Source organism: Parasteatoda tepidariorum, chromosome 12 (genome assembly GCF_982258835.1).
Source record: "Parasteatoda tepidariorum strain Cologne lab strain chromosome 12, Ptep-v5.0, whole genome shotgun sequence".
Taxonomy (NCBI): Eukaryota; Metazoa; Arthropoda; class Arachnida; order Araneae; family Theridiidae; genus Parasteatoda; species Parasteatoda tepidariorum.
The window spans coordinates 13,791,255-13,818,785 of record NC_141766.1 but is presented as its reverse complement, the minus strand read 5'-3'; the positions used below and the strand labels follow the sequence as shown (position 1 = coordinate 13,818,785).

The following is a 27,531-nucleotide window of genomic DNA, read 5'->3' as shown; positions in this document are numbered from 1 at the left end:
AAAATTAAATCCTTTTGAAAAACTAATTTGTCCCTTTTAATATTGATTTTAAAATCTTTAATGATATTCTCTCTCCATTCAAAGAAACCTTCAATTATATATATATATATATATATATATATATATATATATATATATATATATATATATATATATATATATATATATATATATATATATATATATATATATATATATATATATATATATATATATATATATATATATATATATATATATATATATATATATATATATATATATATATATATATATATATATAAATATATATATATATATATATATATATATATATATATATATATATATATATATATATATATATATATATATATATATATATATATATATATATATATATATAAAATACGACTGGCTGAGGCTCTCCTAGAAATGGGGCATCTAGGGAAAACTTCTATACCGTTTTTTAGAAAACTTGCTATATTGATCAATCTTTATGTTGATTTTAATTTTGATTATGAATCGAAAAATCTGTTTCAAACAATAAAAAATTTATTATATTTATTTTTTGAAGTTATGGGGTGAAAATTGAAGAAAAAACAGCTTAAAAATAACAGATTTTTACTAAATCTAAAATGTATAATTAATCTGTGTGCCTTCACTTGAGGTTATTGATTATGAATCGAATTCTTATTCATTATGAATCGAAAAATATTCCTCAAACAGTAAAAAATTCATTATTATCTTTTTTTCTTGAAGTGAAATTGGAAGAAAAAGCACCGTTCCTGCAAAACATGATTGTTGGAAAAATTTACTTAAATCTAAAACTATTTTCTGTGTTAACGTCACTTGTGATTATTTTAGGAAGCTAACTAGATCAGGGATTACATAAATTTTTTTTTCTAGAAATTAAATTAGAAGAAAAAGCACCGTTGCCGCAAAACATGATTGTTAGAAAAATTTACTAAACCTAAAACTATTTTCTGTGTTAACGTCACTCGTGACTGTTTTAGGAAGGTAACTAAAGATCAGTGATTTCAAGAATTTTCTTTCTTGAAATTAAATTAGAAGAAAAAGCACCGTTCCTGCGAAACATGATTGTTGGAAAAATTTACTAAATCTAAAACTTTTTTTTGTGTAAACGTCATTTTTCATTGTTTTAGGAAGGTAACTAAAGATCAGTGATTTCATTATTTTTTTCCATGAAATTAAATTAAAAGAAAAAGCACCGGTCCTGCTAAACATGATTGTTGGAAAAATTTATTAAATCTAAGACTATTTTCTGTGTTAACTTTACTTGGTATTGTTTCTGGAAGGTAACTAAAGATCCGTGATTTCATTATTTTTTTCCTTGAAATTAAATTAAAAGAAAAAGCACCATTCCTGCAAAACATGATTGTTGGAAAAATTTACCAAATCTCAAACTATTTTCTGTGTTACTGTCACTTGTAATTGCTTTAGGAAGGTAGCTAAAGATCAATGATTTCATAATTTTTTTTCTTGAAATTAAATTAGAAGAAAAAGCACCGTTCCTGCAAAACATGATTGTTGGAAAAATTTACTAAATCTAAAACTATTTTCTGTGTTTACGTCACTCGTGACTGTTTTAGGAAGGTAACTAAAGATTAGTGATTCCATTATTTTTTTTTCTTCTTGAAATTAAATTAGAAGAAAAAGCACCGTTTTATGATTGTTGGAAAAATTTACTAAATCTAAAACTATTTTCTGTGTTAACGTCACTCATGACTGTCTTAGGAAGGTAACTAAAGATTAGTGATTCCATTAATTTTTTTTTCTTCTTGAAATTAAATTAGAAGAAAAAGCACCGTTCCTGCAAAATATGATTGTTGGATAAATTTGCTAAATCTAAAACTATTTTCTGCGTTAACGTCACTTGTGATTGTTTTAGGAAGATAACTAATGATCAAGGATTTCATTAATTTTTTTTTCTAGAAATTAATTAAAAGAAAAAGCCCCGTTCCTGCAAAACATGATTGTTGGAAAAATGTATTAAATCTGAAACTATTTTCTGTGTTAACGTCACTTGTGATTGTTTTAGGAAGGTAACTAAAGATCAGTGATTTGCCAAAAATAAAATCTGGTAAATCATGTTATAAAGGACAAAAAAGCAAGGAACCAAACAATCCAAATAAAATATTTCAAAAAATAACTTCCTCCAATAGTGAATCTATTAAAAAAGAGAGAGAGAGATAAGAAAACCGGTCGCTACGTCACAGAGCGGAAGCATGCCTTCATTGGTTAGTGTTGCATAGAGGCTATTGTTGTTAACGGAGTATGTGGATGTGGTGTTTGTGTGCCTTTCTCATGGAATAGTTTTTATTTGTGTTCTGCTTATGGATAACATTTCTGGGTAATTAACATTCTTTTTTATTATATCAGACATTCCAATGGATTACCAATTTTGGTAACTGAAAATATCAAAAAAGATATATCATAAATAGGTAAGTTTGATTATTTTATAGTTTTTATTATTTTATTAGAATGATTAGTAAACAATTATAGAGTAAGTAAAATGTGTTATAATTCTTTTTTTTAATATTTTATAATCGATTGTTGCAAAAATTATGTCAGATTTTTACATGCATAAAGTAACCGACTGGGTTTTGTGGAAAAAACAGCCTTAATTGAAGTTTTATTTTTTTTAAGTTGGTTTTTGAAATTATAAATAAAAATAATAAATCAAGTAAACTTTAAAAATTTATGAAATATTTTTCAAAATAAGGGTAAATTTGAGGATAAAATCTACATATTTTTTACGTCACGTTAATAACTCTTCGAATATTTTATAGTTATTTTTTTTTCTTTAGAATGATTGGTTAACAATTAAAGAGTAAGTAAAATATGCAATAAATTTTTTAATATTTTATCCCCGATTGTTGCAAAAATTATGTCAGACTTTTGCACGCATAAAGTATCCGATTGGGTTAAACAAGTGTTTTTTTAAAAAAACTTCCTTAAAAAATTTTATTTTTTGTAAGTTGGACCCTAAAATTAAAATTAAAAATAATAAGTTAAGTAAACTTTAAAAATTTATTAAATATTTTTTAAATAAAGGTAAATTTGAGGATAAAATCTACATATTTTTTATGTCACGTTAACAACTCTACAACAAATTGTAATGCATAAATATCACTTTTTTTTTTATTAATAATATAGTTGCATGCCGACTTTCGCCCAATCGGATGCATAAGATATTTGAGATAATACTAATTCTCTTTTTAAAATCGAAAATGAAAAAGTAATTTAATATTCCTAATGAAATACAGTTTTATATCCCTGGCAAGAATAAAACCTCATAAAACTGACCAATGCTATACAATTGTCGAGCAAAAATATTAGTTTAATATTGTATTTATTTATTAAATACTTTATTTAACATAAAAAAAGCATCTTAGATTATTATTATTTTTTTTAATTGAGAACTGAAATCTTGCGTAGGCAAGTTGAAGTTATTCTCAATTTGCAACAATTTGATTATTAATTTTTTTTTTGGTCTGGTATTCAAGACAACCAGGTATGTTTATTTTATTTAAAGCAACTAAGTTTGCTTGAACTGTGCTGGTGAGTACTTTTATTGCAGGCGGAAGAACTTTTATTGCAGAAGAACTTTTTATTGCAGACGGAAAATTAGAGAGTTTTTATTGTGGAAGTATTTGGAGCAGTTTTCAAGATCTGCTTACAAAGAAGCTGAAACTTGATTGAAGTTTTGCACAACCTTGGAAGAATATCTTTTATATTTTAGTGAATAATTCATTAATACAGAACTAATTGTCGTAAAGAAATTAGACATTTCCACCAGATAAAAAGACACTAAGTGGATATGATGAATAAGTTGGGCGAAAAGTAACACTTGAGATTGCACACATTGTTTCGTTAAGATAGCCACATATTTTTTAAAAGAAACAAAAGACACACTATTTAAGTGAGTATATATTGAAATCCCAATTGAAAGGATATAAGAAACGCCTGTTTGATTGCGGAAACAAGTTTCATTCTGCAATCAAACAGGTTTTCTTATTTATTTAATTTTTCCTCGCTTGAAAAATTGACGCTAAACCAGGGGAGAAACTTTTCATAGCAAATTTTGATTCAATTCCATTATTTTTTTGAGAAAAGTGATCTCAGTTAAACCTAGAGAAAATCATGAAATTTCAAATGCTAAAAAAATCATAAAATTTCAAAATGCTCGTTTAGAAAATTCGTTTATGATCTGTATTATTGCATTTTCAATTGAATGACACAATTGCAAACTTTTGAACTTATCACATAGAAAAAATAATAAACAATTATCTAAATACTTGCTAAATGTAAATTTGAACTAACTATAAATTAGCAACCAATTTTTAGACCGTGCAGTATAAGCGAGTGAAATAACATTTGTTAGATAGCAATTCAGACGGGACAAATAAAAACGTTCACTATTGCCGAGTGTTCACTATATCAGGGTTCATTATAGCGGAATTACGCTGTATTTAATTGTATTTATTGTGTAAAAAAGTATTTCTTTGGTGTGCAGTAATAATAATGATCAGAACCCGACGAGTTTCTTTGATTTCATTGAAGTATCAGTGTTCTATTGTGAAAAATAGCCTGAGGCTGAAGAGATTGTTTCAATGAACTTTTCTATAGATAGGGTCAGACAGACAATCAGCCAACCATAAAGAGGAAACTGTTTTAACCAAGAGTTTTTCAACCAACAGAATTACTTTTCTAATAGTCTTTACTTATTGTCATGATTCTTTTTTTTTCTCTCTAAAGTCACAGATTTACTAACGTTTTTTGTTTCAAGTTTATTATTCTATTAACGTTTTTGTAATCAAATTGAAAACATATTTAGGGATCCCGGAATGGGCCTTAAGTTCCCCCTTAGAGGGGGAAAACGTTAATTTTAATTTTAAAAAGAAAAAAAAACACAAATATCAAAGAAATTTTAGACTTTAGGGAGTCCAGAGGATTTTTCCTAACAAATTGCTCGATTTCTTAAATAAAATTTACACAACTCTACAATAATTAAAGAAACGTCTTCGGTTTTTAAAATTTTTTAAACATTTTCAAAAAATACTTAGTTTTTTATTAAATAATTTTAGAGATGTTTATGTCATGCAATTTCTCATACTTGTCTATAAAGTTTAATGTTTGCAGAGGTTTGAAGGACAGGTAATGAATTACGATTGAAAGCAAGTTTGAGCACGCTATGTCAGAAAATATAGCAATAAACTTGCAATTTGTATCGATTACTTTGGCTATGATATGCATTAATTGCAAAATCGTGAACCTAGTTTAAATGGAGATACTATTATTTATTGTCTTACTTTTATTTCTTTGCAACAACTTTAAAAAGATTCAATAAAATTGAACGAAATTTAATAACAAAATTATTGCTTTAAAATACGATAAAAATCCGTTACAAATTGCGCAAGATATGAGCATTTAAAGCAATTCTTTCATACTGAACGTCCGCGGAAAATATTTTAGATAAATTTTCTCAATTCTTTAGTAATATTGATTAACTTATTTAGTGAATAATATTCAGTAATTATTGAGTAATATTTGGTAATTATTGAATAATATTTGGTAATTATTGAATAATATTTGGTAATTATTTAATAAAATTTAGTAATTATTGAATAATGTTTAGTAATTACTGAAAAATATTTAATGATTACTGAATAATATTTAGTAATAATTTAATAATATTTAGTGATAATTGAATAATATTTCGTAATTATTGAACAATGTTTAGTAATTATTTAATAATATTTAGTAATTATTGAATAATATTTAGTAAATATTGGAAAAATTCTGATTTGAATATCTTGAAAATTTAAAAAGTTTCTAGCAATCAACAGTTTTTTAGCGAAACGTTCCCAAGATAAACTCATAGAATTAAACTTTTACAGGTGCTAGAACTTATAGAAAAATCATATACAGAAAATTAACTGCTAAATTGCATTAGGTAGGCGATTGAAAATTGGTTTACGGTAATCAAACTCGTACAGTTATCAAAACTTGACAATTTTTCCTTTTTGAAACAAAAATACAATATGTTTTTACAACTTTATACTGAATTTACAAACGAAATATTTGAGAAACTAATCTTCGCAATCATCAGATCACTTGGAAAATCGAGAAATGTATCTTTCATGTACCCAGTATTTCATAAAAGATAATTCCTTATTATGGATTTGCGTCGATTTTAAAGGTTAAAGGTATCACAAATATGAGGCTTATTGAAGATGCGCATAAAACTTAAGCATATTTCTTACATCGAGCTCTGGATGCGTTGTTTTTTATACAGCGATCCATCGATAATGAAATCATTCGGGTTTTCAAGATACCCTGGATGTTCGTATATGTATGAACAGGTGTTTCACGCGTGAGGAAAACTGATTGTATTTTAAAAATATTGCCTCTATGGAACTAATAAGTTGTTTGGTCAATCTGGAAATTTTTCCACTTACTTATTAGGAGAATGAGTGATTTTAAGTCTCGTGATAATACGCTGTTGGTCTGACACTGTCAATCAAATCTCTATTTTGAAAGGGCGTCCAAGAATCCAATAAAAATATAGTTTCATCTGGTATATTCCTAAAATACATCTTCCATAAATATTCGCATTAATCCATTTCCCCAGATTTCGAAGCATAAGTATTACTAGTTTGAAAGGTATTTAGTCGAACTCTGGTTAGGAATTGTCCTTTGGATTCCGGACAGGACTGATTGTTGGCAATAAATCGTAGCATGGATAGATAATGTAACACTTCCGATTTTTGGGCTCCAAATAGATTGAGTCTGCCTCCTGAATGAACTTTCTTTTGAAATGATGATAAATCACAAAAAATATTTTACTATAATCAAATTGTGAATCTAAAAAAATTGTCCTTGCATCAGCAATAAGTGCTTTTAAAAAATTAACTCGAACTCGAGAACTTTTATTAAGAGAATGTTAATTTTCCTACTAACACTTCCGCATTTCTTTTTTTTAAATTGGAATCATTTCGGTGAAGGTTTAAAAAGTATTTTTAGAACTTCTTCAGAAGCCCAGTTTTTTCAAGTTTGACCCATGCACATTCAGAAGCTTGCGTTTTCTATCTTCAAATTAATTAAAAACACGTTTTGACTATCACCCCGGAAATGTTGATTGTCTTTCCCACAAATAAAACTGCAAAGATTATTGACAAATCTATACCTGTTTTGTGCGATGCTTGTTCGTTTTATTTATTTTTTTACTGCTAAAAGATCTAGTTTTAAAAAATAAACATTCCACGAGCAAGTTTTTTCATCATGAAAGAAAAAAAATAGCAGTCTTACTAATTGTTATAAAAATTCGAGTGCTACTTGTAGTTTTAAATTAATGTACGTTTTTTTTAATGATGTATAATGAGCATTTAAAATCATTCTTTCATAATACGCATGCGCGGAAAATATTTCTTTTTCTTCATAATTTTGTTCTAAATCGTATTTGGTAAATTATGAAGAAAAAAAAATCTAATTTGAATATCTTGAAAATTTAAAAAGTTTCTCTCATGTTTTCTAAGTAGTTTTTTTTAAATTCGGGAAGAAAGCTGTGAATGGTGAGGGGTTTTCCGCAAATTCTATTTTGTACCGTTAAACAAGATTTCTTAAAAATGACGCCATCATTATATAGGGCCACATCCTATTAAATTATATTTTATTTCACATGCTTCATTTACTAATACCATTACATTTTGTTGTCCAGACCATTATTTCAGGGTATTATAATTCATTATGATTTTTTATGACACAAATTTAAATTTTTGGGAGACCCCTTATCATTTAAAATTTTTTATAATATAGTGCAAAATCTACGTAAGAAAGCGTAACGCAAAAAAATTAGTCTTTTTTTTTTATAAAATGTCAATATCTCTATGAATATTTAAGATCAGTTTACGAAATTGTGTGCAGTTATTGTATGTGATAAATAAAGTAATCGATAAGAGTAACAATTCTCTCGCTATATTTTTTGGCGTAGGGTGTTCCAAAACATTCTTTTCCATTCAGAATTTATTGTTGCTTCCTCAAACCGCTAAAAGCGTTAAAATTTATTGAAATGTGTGAGAGATTGCATAATCTAAACTCTTCTAAAGAAATAAAACAATTATCTGAGTATTTCTTGAGAAATACGAAAAAATGTGTTTATTTAGAAATGTTTCTATAATTTCATCTTGCTTAGGTATCTTTAGTATGCGATTTGTTCATTTACTAGCATTAATAAAATCTGATTATGTTATTTTAGCTGTTCTTTATACAATTATAAAATTAGGGGTTGCTATACTGGTTTACATAAAGTAATGAAAAACTACTGTTATTTAAATTTCTTTAAGAAATTATATTAACTTGTCCCAATTGTTGGTTTTTAGTTTTTACTTATTTAAAAACTATATATTATATAGCTTGAAAATTAATGTTATTACTAAATCTAAATTACAATTATAAATTGTTTTAATATTTTTGATATTTCTTTTTGAAAAATGTTTCTTCTATTTGGGTACAAAGAACCTTCTTTCTTCCCCGTCGATTTTTTTCCATGGCTTTTTCCACGGTTTTTTCCACTGTGGAAGAAACTCGTCATCCCTGAATATATTTTTTCAACTCCGTTTATACAATTTTTAATTTAAAACCTAAGTATAAACTCCTTTTAATATATATGCTTTAAAAATCTTTAAAATATTGATTTCTGACAGAAAACAATAAAGATTCAAAGCCATTCTGGGAGACCAAAATATTTTTTAATTTGACTAAAAACAGTTATAGAAAAAATGGGATGTATTTACCAAACTAGTAGATTATAAAATTTTAACTACTTGATATTTTAAATTTTGAAGAAGAAAAAATCAATACACCTCATAAGTTATATAGAAAATAATTAAAATTCTGAATAATGTCCTATTGCAGTAACTTTTTACACTTTGGGGAGCCTTTTGAGTTAACTTCTTGATCAAAGCTTTATCCTACTTAAACTTATAAATTTATTATTACATCTTTATTTTGTCTTAATCATTATTTAATTGAATTTAAGATTTATTTTACCCGCAAAATATTTAGTCATTATTATATCCAAACTACCTTTAAGAATTCAATCTTTTACAAAAATTAAAATTTGGGAGCTTTGATTACGCACTTATGGAACTCCTTTCAAACTTCCAGCAAACCTAGGTTGAAAACCTCTGTCATATCACATTGATGTCAATAAGAGTTTACCACTCATTTCGCTATAAATATTTAATTTTTATTTATTTATTTATTTTACATCCTTTACATCCAACTTTTTACATTCTTTATTTTTTCTTACATCCAAACTACCTTTATGGATTCAATCTTTTATAGGAATTAAAATTTGGGTGCTTTGATTACGCTCTTATGGAACCCCTGACAAAGTTCCAGGGAACCCGGGTTGAAGACCTTTGTCTTATCACATTGACGTCAATAAGAGTTTACCACTCCTTTCGCTATGAATATTCAAGTTTTATTTATTTATGTATTTATTTATTTATTTTTACATTCAACCTTTAAATCCAACTTTTTACATCCTTTATTAACTTTTATACTTAAACTAACTTTATGAATTCAATTTACTATTGCACACAGTAAAATAAAAATTAAATTTGGACGATTTGATTACGCACTTTTATGGAACCCCCGTCAAAGTTCCAGGGAACTCAGGTTGAAGACCTATGTCTTATCACATTGACGTTAATAAGAGTTTACCACTCATTTCGCTATAAATATTTAATTTTTATTTATTTATTTATTTTACATCCTTTACATCCAACTTTTTACATTCTTTATTTATTCTTACATCCAAACTACCTTTATGGATTCAATCTTTTATAGGAATTAAAATTTGGGTGCTTTGATTACGCTCTTATGGAACCCCTGACAAAGTTCCAGGGAACCCGGGTTGAAGACCTTTGTCTTATCACATTGACGTCAATAAGAGTTTACCACTCCTTTCACTATGAATATTCAAGTTTTATTTATTTATGTATTTATTTATTTTTTTTTTGCATTCAACCTTTAAATCCAACTTTTTACATCCTTTATTTACTTTTATACTTAAACTAACTTTATGAATTCAATTTACTATTGCACACAGTAAAATAAAAATTAAATTTGGACGATTTGATTACGCACTTTTATGGAACCCCCGTCAAAGTTCCAGGGAACTCAGGTTGAAGACCTATGTCTTATCACATTGACGTTAATAAGAGTTTACCACTCATTTCGCAATAAATATTTAATTTTAATTTATTTATTTATTTATTTTACTATTGCACGCAGTAAATTTAAAGCTAAGTTTACGAAATTCCAATTAGTGGTTTAATGAATAGATTTTTCACGTATCGAGATTGCATGATTACGTGATCACGATTACGTGAAATACGCGATTGCAATCTTGTTCATTTTTGCCAAACTTTTTCGGAAACTATAATTTTTCATTTATTCTATTTTTTTTTTTTGATTAAATATCATTTTTAATCACTGTCTACTGCATCGATTTTTGAAAAAATCTTTTTGTTTTGTACCTGTTGCCACATTTTTAAGCATTAATACAGTTTTTATTCATCCTTAAAATCAAAGCCTTGACCTAAAGAGAAATTAGATAACAAATACAGATATAATCAAGTAAAATTCAAATATTTCATTTTTCTAAAAACTTTTTTTATTTTTAAAGAGTAAATAATTTTAAAAAAAATTTTTTTTCCATAAAAACAACCCAATACAAAAATAGGGAAGTGTCAGAAACTGAATTCAAATGTTGCACTAGTTAAAACATGTACAGCATTTCTGAAATATATTTATTTGCACATCAAAAAGAAGATATCATTTGAAAACGTAACTCTAAAATCCTTAACTATTCCATCGTTTTTAAATAAATACACAGATGTGAAATGAGTTAAAATTATCACACTGAACAACTTTTGTTCGAATTTTCACATAGCTTAATGGTTCAAAGGGTTGACTACACTGTAAAAAAGTGTCTTAAGATGGTGGCAACTACCTTTCATTAATAGTATTCCAAGACATGACTTAGTAGTATTCCAAGAAGCAAGAATAGTTCCTGGTGTAGTGGAACACTAAGAATGTTCCATTACACTACTTGGTGGAAAATAACTGCCACCATTTTTGATATTCAGTAACACTAAAAATTATTATTACAATAAGATAATAAACTCATAAAATTCAGTAAAATTATTTTTACAATTAAATTCAATATGAAGTAAGAACCATTAATATATGATGCATATGTATAATAATTTTTAAAATAAAAGTAGTTTGTAAATATACCCTTTAGCATACTGAGAATATTAAAAAAAATACGAACTAGGTTTAACAGAGCAGAAACGAATAGACGTTATAAACTTATTTAAAACAGTTCGCATTACTTAGAATATAACGCCTTTTTTATATTTATTTTTGTTGAATCCATTCAATTTTAGCGGAAAATGAATTTGGAAAACTTATACGTATTCTGTGATGCCTTCAAAAAAAAAAAGCTGCGATATTTTTCACAAATATAGCTAAATATGAGAAAAAAAGCTTTATTTATATTGTGATATTACTTTTTCTAATTTTATTTAAGTCTCAAAACCTTTTAAAATTTATAAATTGCAGAAAGCTCTTATGATTGGTGAAATTAGGCTTGAGTCTAAACACAAATCACATACTAAAACTTCCTAGAATATCAAACAGAGAGATACACCGGAAGTTTTCTAAATTTCTTCCGGTTTTTGGAAACACTACCTAAGAAACTATGACTCACTTACTCAGATAACAATGTCAGGTTCGTAAAAGGGTACGAATACAATTTTGTTCCATGAATTGTGCTCACGACGGATTGTCCTACAACAAGTTGTGCGCGACGAATTGACACAGAACCAACGGTTTTACGTTGTCCGTTTTTTACATTATCCCGCTTTCTACGTCATTATTCTGCCTGTTCGTGAGAATTGTCTATCGGTAATGTTAAATTATCTCGAATTTTACGTTACCCTTTTAAAGAAATTATAACTTGATACGCTTTTCTTGCAGATCATAACAATTTTTTTTCTCCACTAAGCTCGTAGAAACTTTTTCCTGGTTCTTTTTTTTTTCTTTTTCTTTTTTTTTTGAAAAGGGAGACTAGCTTATTAGTTGTTTAAAGTTGTTTTGACATTCTTCCTATACTTTTTGTCTGTGAGAGAGGATTTCTACCGTGAATCAAAATCAGAAAGGTGGTAGAAAAAACACAGGAAGGGTGATTAAATTGTAAAATTTCCGAGAGGATAAAACAACTGATTAGTTAATTGTTTCTTTTTCTTGATTTCGGTGACTTGCAAGATGTTTCAAAAGCAAAAATAAATGTTCTGGAAACTCTGCTTTTTATTTCTACAATGGCTGTCAGTGTCGACTAAAGTGCATTTCAAATGGATTTAATAAAGCATATTCTCGGTATCTACCTGGAATATTGAAAAGTTTCCTTGTCTTCCAGATTGGATTCAAAATTACAAGGCTACGGAGTTGAACATTGGTTGTCGTAAACCCAAAATTGGGTCAACTGTTAAACAATGCTTACAAAACAAAATAAAATAAAATAAAATTCCATGCCTGGATATCTTCTGAAGTCGATGGCGCGTATATGAACTACAATACACATCCCTATCATTTTCTAATTCCTACAATATCTGATTTAATATTTGATGCGATGATGGTGGTGAAAACCTACAGAAAGAAATGTCAGAGGATATACCAACAACTGACCAAGAGTTTCAAAACATACAAACACTGCAAATGTAAACTAAAATGCAAATTTTCAAACAATAGTAAATATTGGATGTGAAATTGTGTCTAAAAAATAAAAATAAGGAAAGATTACGCATTTTTCTCCTAATGGTCAATTCACAAGTGTCAATTTTTGAAAAATATGCTTATAATTTTTTATCCCGATGTTACGTTTTCTGCCAGACTATCGCTAAAAAACGCACGATGGGAAAATGTAAAACCGAGGGAAAAATATAAGTATATATTTCAAAAATTGACACAAGATGACTATTGAAAAAAAAGTGTAATCTTTACTTGTTTATAGATAAAATTTCAGCAATATCCCTCTCACTACTTACTTTCTTTTTCTAGTACTAAGCTTTTTGGTTTGCATTAGCAAATAAAAATTGATTCAGAGTTTTCATCTTTTGAAACTCTTAATCAGTTGTTGGTATATCTACTGATATTTTTTACTCATCTTCATCGCTTTCACCACTGTCAACGGGAGCAGACATTAAATCAGATATTGACGGAATTGTAAAGTAAAGGGGATTTGTGTCGCAGTTGATAAATTTTATTTTGAAATTCCCATGTTCCTGTTGGCTACCAAGAAGTTAACTTCATTAAAGCAATTTGAAATGCATTTTTGTCAACACTGTAACACTATAGAATTTGAAATCAGAGCTTCCAGAACACTTGTTTTTCTTTACAAAACATTTGCCAGTCACCAAAATCAAAAAGAAAAAGAAGAAAAATATTAACTAGCAAATTTTTAATGTAAAGTTCTTTAAATGATTAGATTATTCCAAAATCCAAGAGATGAAGTTAGTTGAAAAAAATTACACTCACAAATTTAACAATTTAGGCTTCCATACTTACTTTAACGACCCTTCCTATTCTTTTTCCATCTCACTGATTTCGACTCAAGATGGGAGAATATCTTCTCACAGACAAAAAAAACAGTACCATAGAATAGAAAGAATATCAGAGCAGCTTTAAACAGCTAATAAACAAGTTTCAAAAAAAGAAAAAATAAGAAATTAAAAAATTAAATGTTCGTGCAGGCAATAAATTTTTAATTTTTATAAACATATAATTTTAATATCCTTTTTATTGGGATTTTAATGATGACTAAGAAATTTGTCGCAATAGCGGATTTATCCTAATATGTTAAATCGAGCTTTTCTGCATGTTTTCATGTGATTTTATAATTTATCCATCGCCTTTCACAATTTATCTACCAATTTAAAGTTTGCTTTATTGAATCACCGTAGCGCGTAAAAATCCGCTTTTTAGATTAAAATATATTTAGAATATTCTGCTTTTCATTTTGTTTAAAAAAAATTGCTTGAAACTTTTACTGATCTCTAAACCTAAAAAGTCCCTATGTATGCGATGAAATCGCTACCAATTGTGTCCGTGACGAATTGTGCCTTAGATGAATTATGCTTCCGACGAACTGACGAGTCACATATGAAAAGGAGTTAGAAAAAAAATAATGGAAACACTTCTATACTCATTTTTTCATATTTCGCAAGAAGTATTCAGAGAATTACATTGAAACTTTAGAAGTGTTTAAGTCATGCGATTCGAATGGTAAAGGGTTTTCCAACTTTGCACTATTAAACAAGATTTATTAAAAATGACATCGGTAATGTGTACATTGGTGTGCAAAAATTAAGGACGAAGTTGCTTTTCAAATGTAATTTGAACAGCAGTGTTGAAAAGCGATAAAAATCATACCATAGGATTCTCAAAATGTAAGAATATTAGAAAGTAAATAACTTGCAAAAAAAAATGTAATCCATTGGAACAATAAGGAACTTTATTGAAATATGGGCATAAAACACAATTGTACAAATGACCAAAACTTCAATGTTGCACGGGATTGGCTAGGAAATTCCTACTCTTAATATGGGGTATGATCACCTGTGACTATGTAGGATTGACATCGTCTGCCCATGCTGAGTACCATGTTGTTAAGAAGTTCTTGAGGAATTGCTTCCCATTCCTGTTGTTGAACTAATCGCAGCTGCGAAATTGTTGCTGGCGGCTTGGTACGTGCCACCAAGCGTCTTCTTAGTGTGTCCCCTTCATGTTTAATCAGATTGAAATCCGGGGACCTCACCGGCCACTTCATGCGTACAATATCTTCACTCTCCAACAGTTCTGTGATAGCCTCTGTACGATGGGGTGTAGCTTTATGCAGATGAACTCAGAACCCACAACACCTCTAAAACGATGCACATAGGGAAAGATAACCTTGGTACATTAGCGGGCACCAGTGACTGAATCCTGAATCATTTTGGAAGAAGTATAGATCAGTACGGGTACCAAGCATAATACCGCCCCATACAGGAATTCCACCTCCTCCAAATCTGTCTCTTTCAATGTTAGAGAGGTTATTGCGTGTTCCTCGTACTCTCCAGATGTGTATGCGACCAGAATCCCTGGTCACACTAAATTCTTCTCATCCACAAAGAGTGCTCAACCCCAGTTCGCATCTATCAAGTTATGTTCCCAACACCCCATTAAAAAGCTCCACCGGGGAACTGGCGTTAATGGAACACACCGTACTGGCCGTCGAGAAAATGAATCACCTTTGTACCTCTGGACCACGGTAAAACGCGATATCGGGCGTCCGGTACTTTGCTGTATGTATGTGCCCAGCTATTTCTCCTGCTCTCAGCCGTCTATTCCTTCTAGCCTGTAGGACTATATACCGGTCGTCCTCTGCCATGGTTGTGCGATGACTAAACCTTTAGACAGATGTTTCTGTCCTCTAAAAGGTGTTTCAAACTTGTGAAACGATACTGTGGGTGATCCTGAACTCCACAGCCATACTGGTTACAATTCGACCTTTTTCCAACTTCCCAATGAATTTACATCGCGTAATCCAAATGTCGTCTTCTGTGTTGCCTGTTGGCCATATCAACAAATTAACTTAGTTTAAACTGATGTATAACCTTGCAACACTATTCACATAAATGCAGAGCTTCCACCGCTAGCTCGTTTTATTTCCTTACAACACGTCGCCCGGTACGTCATGGTGCATATATGAAAAATTTCTACTTTATCTTACCGTGATTGATCTTCTCAATGACCTTACGCTCCGTTGTAACTACCTCTTTTATTGTTATGCTAGTTTTCCATTTCGTCCTTAATTTTTTCACACCAGTATAGGACCACACCCTATTAAATTATGTTACATTTCCCAAGCTTTATTTTCCAATGCCATCACTTTTTGTTGTCCTGATCATCATTTTACGGTAATATCTTTTATTATGAAATTTTGTTTTATGATACAGATTTAAATTTGAGGAAACCCACTTATCATTTATTCAAAAGAAAGGTACAAAAGCTACTTAGAAATTTGCTAGAAACTTTTTTGCATTTTCAAGATATTCAAATCGGACTATTTTCATAAGTTATCACATACGGTTCTAAACAAACTATTGAAAAAATGTTTAAATTTTTTCCACTCTTGGGTAGCATGAAAGAATTATTCTAAATACACTTGGGCAATTTTGAAAGAATTTTTTCAGATTTTAAAATTATATTTTTATTATTAATTACAAATTACTCTAAAAATTTTTTTTAATTTCGTTGAATATTTCTGCAATTTTTGTAAGAAAACTTATGTCAAAAAAAAAAATTTCTTTTTTATGAAAGTGTATTTATCTTCATAACTATTTTAGCTAGGTTTACGAAATTTTGTGCAGTTATTTCATATGATAATCAACGTAATTTACATAATTCACAAGCTTTTCGCTGTATTATTTGGCATAGGATGTCCAAAAAAACATTCTTTTTCTCTAGATATGTATGAAAAATCGCTTGACTTAAACACTTCTAAAGTAATACATAAAACAATTATCTGAATATTTCTCGTAAAATGTGAAAAATAAATTTATATAAAAGTGTTTCCATAATTTTATCGAGCCATATTGTTTCCATAATTGTGTTTGTAGAATAGAATAAATAAAATACTTCAAACTGAAGCCAGCATAGTTAATTAAGAGCCATTATTTTGACTTTCAGACAATGTGCAATAGTTATATTTTTTGACTGGCTTTATTTTTTTTTATATTGAATTGGTTACTGAAATATGAATACTGTGTAAGTTTAAGTTCCAAAAAAAAAATCGTTCTTCCTCTGTTGAAAATTTCAAAACTCGCGGTCATTTCTTTAAAAGTGAAATATAAGTATATTTTAAAGCTTTCATCTAAAGAACACAGCAACGCCCCAACGTTTGGATTTGCTATAGTATTAATATTCCGTTGCTTAGCTATGGACATGCACTCGTTTCCATGGGGCATTTTTCAGAATTAAGTACTTGAAAAAAAAAGTGGAAAATTCAGTTTAAGTTCCGCTCTGAAAATTGGTGAAACAACAGCACCCCAATAATTTCCTTACTGAGTATTAAACTTTGCTCTTAAGACAAGGTCTATGACCCACGACTTTCCGTTGTTTTTATAGTTGAAGAGTTCTCTAATTTATTATTGCAAACATTTCTAGAAGACAATTAATGAACGATTCAAAATTGAAATTCGTTTCCAATAACAGAAAAGATTTATCCCTAGATTTCACGCATTAGAAGATTTTTAGAAAAATTCTCCAAAATCAGAATAAAAGCAGCAGAAGTTGCAGATAAAATTAGCGAGTAAAAAATTTCCAGCAATCTATCCGTCGAAAATATCTGTTTTTTCATCAATTATTCTGAAATATGTTGAAGTAGTTGTTCATTTACGTCGCACTTGTGTTGCACAATTTTATAACCATCGTTCAACAGTTGACCCAATTTTCGGGTTTACGACCACTAATGTTCAACTTTTTAGCCTTGTAATTTTTAAACTGATTCAGAAAACAAGGGAACTTCTGAATCAGGTATTGGGAGAAATTTGCCTTCGTGGTGAACTTTTTCATGGAACTAACCCGCGTTTGCGTTACAGGGAGAGGAAAACCACGAAAACCACCCATGATTAGCCTGACGGCAAGGGGACTCTTACCCATGATCCGTCTACCCCTGAGGATATTTTACATCAGCACTTTGATTGATGCAAGCCGGATGCGGAATTCTTATCAACCAGCCATCGCTGGGATTCGAGCCCGGTTCACCTCATTGGAAGGCGAACGCTCTATCCCCTGAACCATCACGGCTCTCCAATGCTTTTTGTAGATATAGCCATTTAACTGTCAAAAAAATGAGAAACCTGCAATTTTTTAAAAATTTTTATGATTGATTGTTTTCTCGTAAAAAACTTCAAATCAAAATAAAAATTTACTATAATTCGAATTATTTTAAAAAATGCAAATTCAAATCAAGAATCAAATTACAGTTGGGGTGGAATAATTGGGCAATGAATGGGAAAGAAAAAGAAATAGCAATAGGTTGGGGTTAATTTTCGATTACTTCTTAGACTGGAGCAGTAATATAAGGATAAACCTGAAGCAACATTATGTTGTTGTCACGTCATTGATATGTTATTGTCACGACGAAATATATTTTCTGCAAAAATAGTTGAATGATAATATGCATCTTGCTACCACGTAATCTGTTTATTGACACTAACTGTAATAAAGAATTTCGTCACGTGATATCGCGCTATTCGGTTACGAATGTATTAATCTGTATTTCACGGTAGTTTGTCGCATGCTTACGTAATAGCTCTTGTTACTTATGCTTACATTTTCTAGATATATTCTAATTTGTTATGCGACGTATGTAATAGAAATTATTGTAATCGAATGAAAAAATACAAGTTTTGTTCAAATTCCTCTTGATTTTTTTCCAGGATTGAAGGGAATATATATTTTCCTTTTCAGTTGAAAAAGATCATTTGCCAATACTTTCGCCAAAGAACAATTTTTCTCGGTGAATTTATGATTTTATCGTATTTGGTAAGGTGCTTAGAGCGAACCCTGATTATACATTACATAAAGTAAATATCAGAGCTTGCAAATCTGAGATTTATTTGAAAGAAATGCATATCCTTTCACACTGTTTATATATGTTGTGCAATTAAAAAAAGCAAGCTTTTATAGTAACGAGTGACAATATCCATTTAATAACATCGGTTTTCCGGATAAATTACTTAGACGGTAAATGTATGAATTGAGAACGGTGTTTGGGTTGGTTAATTGCATATTTTGAGGCCAGTCACTAGTTTTATATCTTTAAATTGCAGACAGGGTTCTTGCAAAATTTTACTATTTTTGCTTATTTGGAAGATCCCTCATTACTGTCTAAAAAAGGAGAAAATTTCCAACATAGCATTTATATGCAAAGTTTGAATTTTTTTAAAGGGGGGGGGGCAGGAGATCCCATTAATTTTTCTTTTCCTCCGGTTAGTAGATGCGTTTACCTTCTAGATGGTATAATTAGTTTTTTTTAGAGCAATGCTTTTTTAAGAGAAACTTAATAAAAAAATTCCAAATTTTGCATTTTTTTAAAAAATTTGAATGGCTATACTTATTAAATGCATTAATAACCCAGAAAAGTTCTGGGTCACAGAGCTTGCCCAAACAGCGAACTTCAGAGAAAAAAAGGCTTTGGAGTGCAGTTGTTTAACCAAGATTTTCAGCTCAGAAAAACATCAAAAACTTTAATTTTTCACTAACTTTGAAAGAGTATAACTCTGAAAAATATCAATGCCCCATGGAAATGAGTGTACATCCATAACTAACCAGAGGTGTACTAATAATATAGAAAGATCAAACTTAGGAATGTTGTTGCTTTCTTCAAGTAAACCTTTTAAAACATGCTTAGATTTTAATTTTAAAGAAATAGCCTTGAACTTTAAAATTTTTTTCAAATGTGGAAAAATTGCTTTAAGAGCTCTAACTTGCCCAGTGTTCTTCTTTCCTAACTTACTTCAATATTTAAATAAAAAATATTCAATCAAATTATACAGCTATCAAAATTTCAATTTTTTTTCTGAAATAATATTTCTTAAATACTATTTAACTTTTAATACAATTATTTAACATTTCTGCTAATTTACTTTTGAACTCTCTGATAGTGTTACTTTTGACTCTCTGATAGTAGAAGCTTAGCTACTGGTAGGTTTACCCAAGCCGGAAAGGTTGAAGGGAAAACTTTAGTCAAAGTGGAACACCCTGTCCCACCAGGTTGGACGTAGGGCTAAAAACTAGAAGGAAAGAAAGCTGTTCTGAAATCTCAAGTTATTAAAAATGCTCTGGACGGTGTTTGAGACCGTCCGCCTAGTAGTCCATTCACCCAGCTGTCAAATCGCTACTGGATGTAACAGGGGTGAACTTGATTAGCTGTTAAAAGAAAATCTATCCCAGCACCCAACTCATTAAAATCACATTAATCTTCAATCGAGAGAAATGAAGTCATGAATTATAACTTGAGATTTTTTAATGTTCTTATTAATGTTTAAACACCTACAGAAGACAAAGATGAAGACGAAAAAGAACTTTTTTTGCACTCTCTCTTCGCATCTTGCCTAAAAATGACGTTAAAATGACGTTATTAATGTTCTTATTAATGTTTAAACACCTACAGAAGACAAAGATGAAGACGAAAAAGAACTTTTTTTGCACTCTCTCTACGCATCTTGCCTAAAAATGACATCAAGATTATACAAGCGATTTTAACGCCAAGATAGGAAGAGAAGCTGAGAACAGACGAACTATCCGAAAATATATTCTCCATAATATTGACAATGGACAAAAACTTATTCATTTTGCCGAACACAGCATGGTTATATCTAGCGCATTATTTCAACACAATAGAATTTACAAAATGACCTGAAGATCTCCAGATAAAGAAATATTTAACCAAATTGATCATATAATGATTGACACTTGATACATGTCAGGCGCACAGTGCGAAAAAAAAGATATCACCCTGAACAACTTTTATTCTAATGATCGGATTTTCGCGTACTAAGTGCCAATCTTAAAGGTTCCAGGGAGTGACCACAATTATGCTAATTATTTAGTACTAACTATAATTTAAGTTACGAAATCGGACGCAAAAGCGTACTTTCTCTGAAAAAACATAACATATTTTTTTTTACATATCAGGATTTTTAACCTTTAAAATGGGGAAACTACAGTCGTGTAAATTTGGTCCCCATAGTTTGGTCAGACTCCATAATGTTAATTTCACTTTTTGCGATTTTAGTCATATTTTTAAAACTAATTAAGAAGCTTTTTAAGAAAAATTAACCCAATCAAACTCGTTTACCCAAAAATAATTTCATGCGAAAAATACTTTTTAATAATTTATTGTTTTTTATTTAATTTAATTATGGATGAAAAAACTTTGAATTATGAGGTATATTTTTTATAACGTATTAATCTTCACATTTTTCCATTGAAAAATTTCAATGTTTCAACTATTTTTATTTCGTGAAAGCCGAGAAAAATTTTAATTATGTTTCAGAAAATAATTTGGAGACAATGAAGAAATATTTAAATGGGGCGATTAATATTTAAACGTGGTTAACTTACAAGGAACTTGATTTGCGCTCGTGTTGTGCAAAATTTCATTCATATTTTTTTCGCTAATAACCGATTGCTAATCTTATTTTCTTAATTATGAAATACGATAATTCTATTTTAGTAGTCTAAAAATTTTGTCGTAATTTAGTAAAGAAATTTAAACAAAACTTTTTATTGAGTAAAAAATATTTTATTCAACAAATGTCAAGTTTTATGAAAGCATGTTTCTGACAGAATGTGATTATACATACATCAGCTTTTTAGAATTTTATTTTTTAGTATTTTTTAATAATTGATACAATTTCAATAGTATACATAAGTATGCATAGATTTGGAATAATATATTTATCAATTTCTTCAACTTTTTATAATTATGAATAGGAATACGTAGTCAATATTTTTAAGCATCTTAAAATTTCGCAACATCTTATATATCGTCTTTACTTTAAAATAAATTTTTTCATTTACATGTCCGGGCCTGTTTCGCAGAACTATTTTACCAACTGTTTAATTAAATTTCAACATTTCTCAAAATCTTATACTTTACACTACCAATTATATTATTTTATTAATATACTAATCTGTTTTTTAGTACTTTTATTATGTTTTCCTTTAAAGTAAAATTCCTTTTTAAATTATTGTCAAGTTTTTATTAAGCGTAAACTTAGACTTGTTGCTAGCTAGGAATTAAATCTTGTTAAGAAATTAAGAGCATTATGCTCTTAAAAATTATTTGATTCAAAACAGCTGACTATTTACACAGCATATTAGTTTTTTGAAAAATGAAGATAAGTTATAGATTGTCTTCTTTTATTGTTTCGTATTTATTTGACTAATGAAAAACAGCAACAAAAATACAAGAGATTGCCATGAACAGAAAATTACAATTTCATTTTGACGCTCAAACTTTAAGAAAGTTGCCTAAGGTACTTGGCCTAAAAAAGGTGTTAATGTTACTTTAGCACAGTTCAATAAAATATTGTTGCATCAGAAATGCTTTATTTTGTTAAACAGTAAATAGTAATTTGTAAAACGATTCCAAAACCGTGCTATTTTTAGAATCCCAAGAAATTTTTATTTTCTAACTTTAGAATTTCCTTAATACTAAAATAAGATATATTAAAAAAGATTTTTGGATAACAAATTATTTTATAGCTGAAAATAATATGTTCAGCAAATAGTTTTAATATACTTTTTTTAGAAATTATAAATAGAAATTGCTCTTTTATTACGCCGTAAAAAGACAAGAAAGTTAATGTTTCATTTATGCTCAAATTAAACGTGACAATGATTTAATTAACCCCTGAATTGAAATCTCTTTGGACGTAACATTTAATTGTTTGAAACAATTAAACTTATTAAAATTATTAGAAATTAAACTTATTTCTTCATTTTGTTCAGAGCGACAGGAAAGATGAGGAAAAGTAATGAAAAGCCTCGTTTACCATCATACTTACTATTCATGCATCTAATCATATAACTTGAGTAATTTAACCGAAAAATAAATAAATAAATAATGTGTAAAACATAAACCCTATTGAAATATGTCCTTAAGTATACACTAAATTATATCCAGAATAGATTTTTGATTGATAAATAAAGAATAAATATTCCAAAAATTTCGAACAAGGTTGAGATGTTAACTTGTTCGAAATAATTGACTTTGTAACCACTTAACTTTAATTCCAGGAGAGAGGGGTCATTCTATTGTCTCATTCGACTTTTGAAATTTTAATCGTAGACGGAATCGTTTAACATCCTGAAGAAATGTTTTTCAGGGCAGCAGTCAGAAAATAAATATATAAAACAAAATAAAATGAAATAAAATATTTTTCTTTTTTTATGTCAATCTACTCTTTTAGAGGTTAGAGGTTATCTACATTTTGAGCATCTTCTTTGACCGCCGGGCCTACATTTGTTTCTATATGTTCCAAAACTATCAACTATCCTTTGCAACCTTGATTAAAAACTATTACAGCTTCGTTAATACTCATTTCATTTTTAATGAATATTAAGAATTATTATTCATTAAAAATTATTACAAGTTGCAATTTCAGCTATTTATACTGAAAGTACCATAAATTCTTTTTACACAGTTTTAAAAAAATTATTTCAATCAAGTAGTTGAAATGATAGTATTTTACTAAAATGTTTTGATAGGACTGAGCAAATCCATCTATCAACTGAGCCATCACCACCGATATCAGAAAGTTTTCACGCTGTTTTTTTTATAAGTAGCCTGCGCAACTATTTAAAAAGTGAACCAGTTGTGCCCATGAACCCAAATTCTATTTTAAAAGTAATTGGGAGAAATTTATTTGAGAATTGAATCTGTAGTGGTTGATAAGTAAATAAGACAAACCAATCATATTCATAAATTAAACAAATGTTTAGACATATATTTACCACTTTCTAATTTTTAATAGGTTTTCTATTAAATGGCTCTTTCGCAAACTGGTTTACCTTCATAGTGGTCTACTAAGTATATACTGCCTATAAAAAATCGCGTGGAGGCTTTTGTTATAGGAGGCGTTGACTGAGCTCACATATTCACTTGCTAATACATATCACAGCGTGTTCAGCGCCCCACTCGACATATTACGCTGTAATTTTTGCATTTTACAAAAAACAATATTTTGGTACAATATTCTTAAAAAAGATAACATATCCGGGATTTCCAATGCTGAGAAGCATCAAGATAAATGCCTTGAGAAGTTTGATTGTGCACAGATCGCTTGGTTAGACATGATTTCCAGGAACAACTAGCGAAGAAACTGGAAGCTACTGAACGTATTGATAACGTAGATGAAAAATGAGTCCAAAGAGTTCAGTGTAGAGTTCAATGTTTTTTGTTTCAGTGTATATGGTGGTTAGAAAAAAAAGATGAGAAGAGGAATCTATTTGATCCAGACTACGATATTGTGAATCAAAGAAAAAATGACGCCCATAGAAAAATGTTATCAGAAATCATTCAAGAACGTTAGTAGAAGAATATATGAAGAGAGGAGAAAAGAATCCACAGGATCAAGAAAAAAATAGTTTTTTCAAACAAAATCTGTTGAATAGCTCAGAGGTTCAAATGAGAGCACAGCTTTCTTTCGTGAGATAAACCTTAGACGACAGGATTTTAAACCAACCTTTGCTGAAACAAAGATGGAGATATTTCGGAGAACAAAACAAGGAGAGAATGATTACTTTGATAAACTATTTAATCCAAAAGTACTTGCAAACTAAAGAGTATAGCACAGTATTAACCAGGATTTCACTGCACTTCCCAAATTAATTGATGTTGAAGGAATAAAAAAAATAAAAAAACTTATAAGCAACAAGGCCTCTGACCCAGACCTCAAAACGACCGAATTCTTCAAAATGTCGAGACTAGATGCGATGGGGGTGAAAGCAATATACCATATTCTTTTCTTAGTATGGGACAACAAGAAGACACTTCCAGATGAACAGAAACTTTCTACAATCTGCACACAGAAAAGGAGATATTCTTAATTGCTCTATATAAAGAAGAATTAGTTTAAATAGCATATAAATTGCTTTCAAACTTTTTGTTTGGTAGACTCTCTCCATATGTGGAAAATATAATCGGAGATTACCAGTACCGCTTCAGGAAGGAAAGACCTACAGGGGTTGGACAAAATAATGGAAACACTTCTATACTGACATATTTTTTCATATTTCTCAAGAAATACTTAGGGAATTATTTTAAAACTTAAGCAGTGCTTAGGTCATGCGATTTATCATTCACATCAATAAAGCTTTTTGAAGTTTCAGGGACGGGCAATAAATGACGAACGAAAAAGAATGTTTTTGAACACATAATGCCAAACAATATTAGCTTGTAGCTTAAGTTAATTGCGTTGGTTATTATATGGAATAACTGCACAAAATTTCGTAAACCTAGCTTAAATATTCATGAAGTTATTGACATTTTTTAAAAAAAAATTTGACTTGCAGTTTCTTACTCTAACAACAAAAATATTCAATAAAATTAAACAAAATTCTCAGACTAATTTTTAACTAATAATGAAAAAATCCTTTTAAAATTTGAAAAAATTCATTAAAAATTGCACATATATGAGTATTGAAAGTAATCCTTTCAGAATTCATTCATCACAGTTTTAAAAAAAAATTCCTAATTTTTTTTAAATCTTATTTGTTAACCTATGAAAAAAGTCTGATTTGAATATCTTGAAAATTTAAGAAGTTTCTAACAATTGTCAAAGTTTTTGTTTATTTGGAAAGAAAGCCTTCAATAGTAACTGGGTTTTCCACAAGTTTTATTGCGTACTATAAAACAAGATTTATTAAAAATGATATTGGCTTTATATGGGATCACACACTATTAAATTATTATTTTATATCCTAATACCATCACATTTTTTATCCGAACCATCATTTTAGTGCATTGTCATTTGCTATTAAAGTTGTTTTATGATACAAGATGAACTTTGGGGAAAACCCCTTATAATTTAGAGTTTTCAATAAAAACGTACAAATGCTGCTAAGAATTTTACTTAGAAGCTTTTAACGTTTTCAAGATACTCAAATTGGACTTTTTTCATAAGTTACCAAATATGATTCTAAATAGAAAATATGAAGAAAAAAAATTTAATATTTTCTGCGCAAGCTCAGTATAAAAGGATTAATTTAACTACTCATATATTGCGCAATTTTTAACTAATTTTTTTTCAAATTTTAAAATACTTTATTATTAATTGAAATTACTCTAAAAGTTTTGTTTAATTTTATTATTTCTGCAGTTATAGTAAGAAAACGTAAGTCAAAAAAAAAATTTTTTTATAAAAATGTCCATATTTTCATGAATAATTAAGCTATGTTTACGAAATTTCATATAGTTATTGTCTCAGTTATTATAATCGGTATAGGTTATAGCCTATTGCTGTATTTTTTGGCATATGGTGTTCCAAAGCATTCTTTTTCGTAAGTAATTTATTGCCCGTCCCTCAAACCTTTAAACGTTTTAAACGTTATTGCTATGTATCAGAAATCGCCTGACTTAAGCACTTCTAAAGTTTTAAAATAATTACCTAAGTTTATAGTAATATGAAAATATGAGTTAGAACAAATATTTAACATATCACAAATTCAAGGAAAAACCAAAGAATTTGGAACCACTTTGCACTTATTATAGCCTAAATAAAAATCTACTAGTTGAAATCAACTAGTAGATTTTTAAATCTACTAGTCCTAATCTAAATAAAAATCTACTAGTTTACCTGTCAAGCTATGCAAAACTATGCAAAGAGTTAAAATTAAGGGTGACTATTCAAAAATGGCACTGTAGAAGATCATGCAAAGATCAAAAATAGAGAAATCTGTTTTTACCGGAGCAAAAATACTTTCTGACCTGAAACCACATTTTTAGCTTTGTAGGTAAAATGCTGAACTTAATACATGCAGTGCACAAGACTCATTTCTAAATTGGTAATTTGAAAAAGTCGATAGTTTAACATATCTCAGCTCTGAAGTTAACACATCTGGAATACAGAATTGCCAATAGATGTTTTTACAAATAAGTATTTAAAATCAAATCTATTTCAAAAGGAAAACTAGAAAATGTTTTTTAGACTCAGCACAAACTATGATACAAAAGGATGAAAACGCTCATGGAGTCTTAGTGCGGCAAACTTGTTGGCGACACAAATTGATGGTCTTCTTAGTCTTTTTTTTTTACTCAATTGTGTTTCTAAAAATTGGTTTTGAACTTGGGTGATTTTCAAAGTTGAAGAATTTTTGAAAATTGTTATAAGAATAAAATTGTTGGTGATTCTTGGATATGTTTTGCTTTTAAGATTGAATAACTATTTAGACCTGTGTAAATTTTATACGCCATCATAAAACCAAAAAATCCATCTCACTTTTATGTCATATGTTATCATTAAACAATCTCGTATAGTTTTTTAACAATTTCTGTGATTCTTGAGAAGCCTTCGCAATCTCGGATTTATAAAAATTTTAATTATATATATATATATATATATATATATATATATATATATATCCCTTATTTGTGAGCTTAATAATTTGACTTCTGATTTTTTTTCTCAAAACTTTAAAGCAATAAAGCAATTTGTGGTTTAGAGTCAGTCATTTTAACTATACATTTGTCAATTTTTATATATAGTATAAATTTTATTACAGTTTAAGCAGATGAAAACTGATTTGGATGATGCGTAAATAATCTTATGACGTAAATTGCAGAAGCAAAGATAATAATCAAAAAACAGACATGCTTGCTATTTAATATTTTTCAAAAAC

The 27,531-nt window shown here is 28.9% G+C and overlaps 1 protein-coding gene across 2 annotated transcripts in view; it reads left to right on the top strand.

Moving 5' to 3' along the window:
- Window positions 1-2,194: 2,194 nt before the first annotated feature.
- The window catches only part of LOC107449499 (uncharacterized), a 138,027-nt gene continuing 112,690 nt past the window's right edge, over window positions 2,195-27,531 (top strand). The window contains exon 1 of one of the 2 annotated variants that reach the window (XM_087156068.1): window positions 2,195-2,353. The gene's annotated coding sequence lies outside the window, so the exon portion shown is untranslated. Of the gene's footprint in view, window positions 2,445-27,531 lie in introns of both variants that reach the window. The other variant, XM_087156067.1, reaches the window with a different exon arrangement.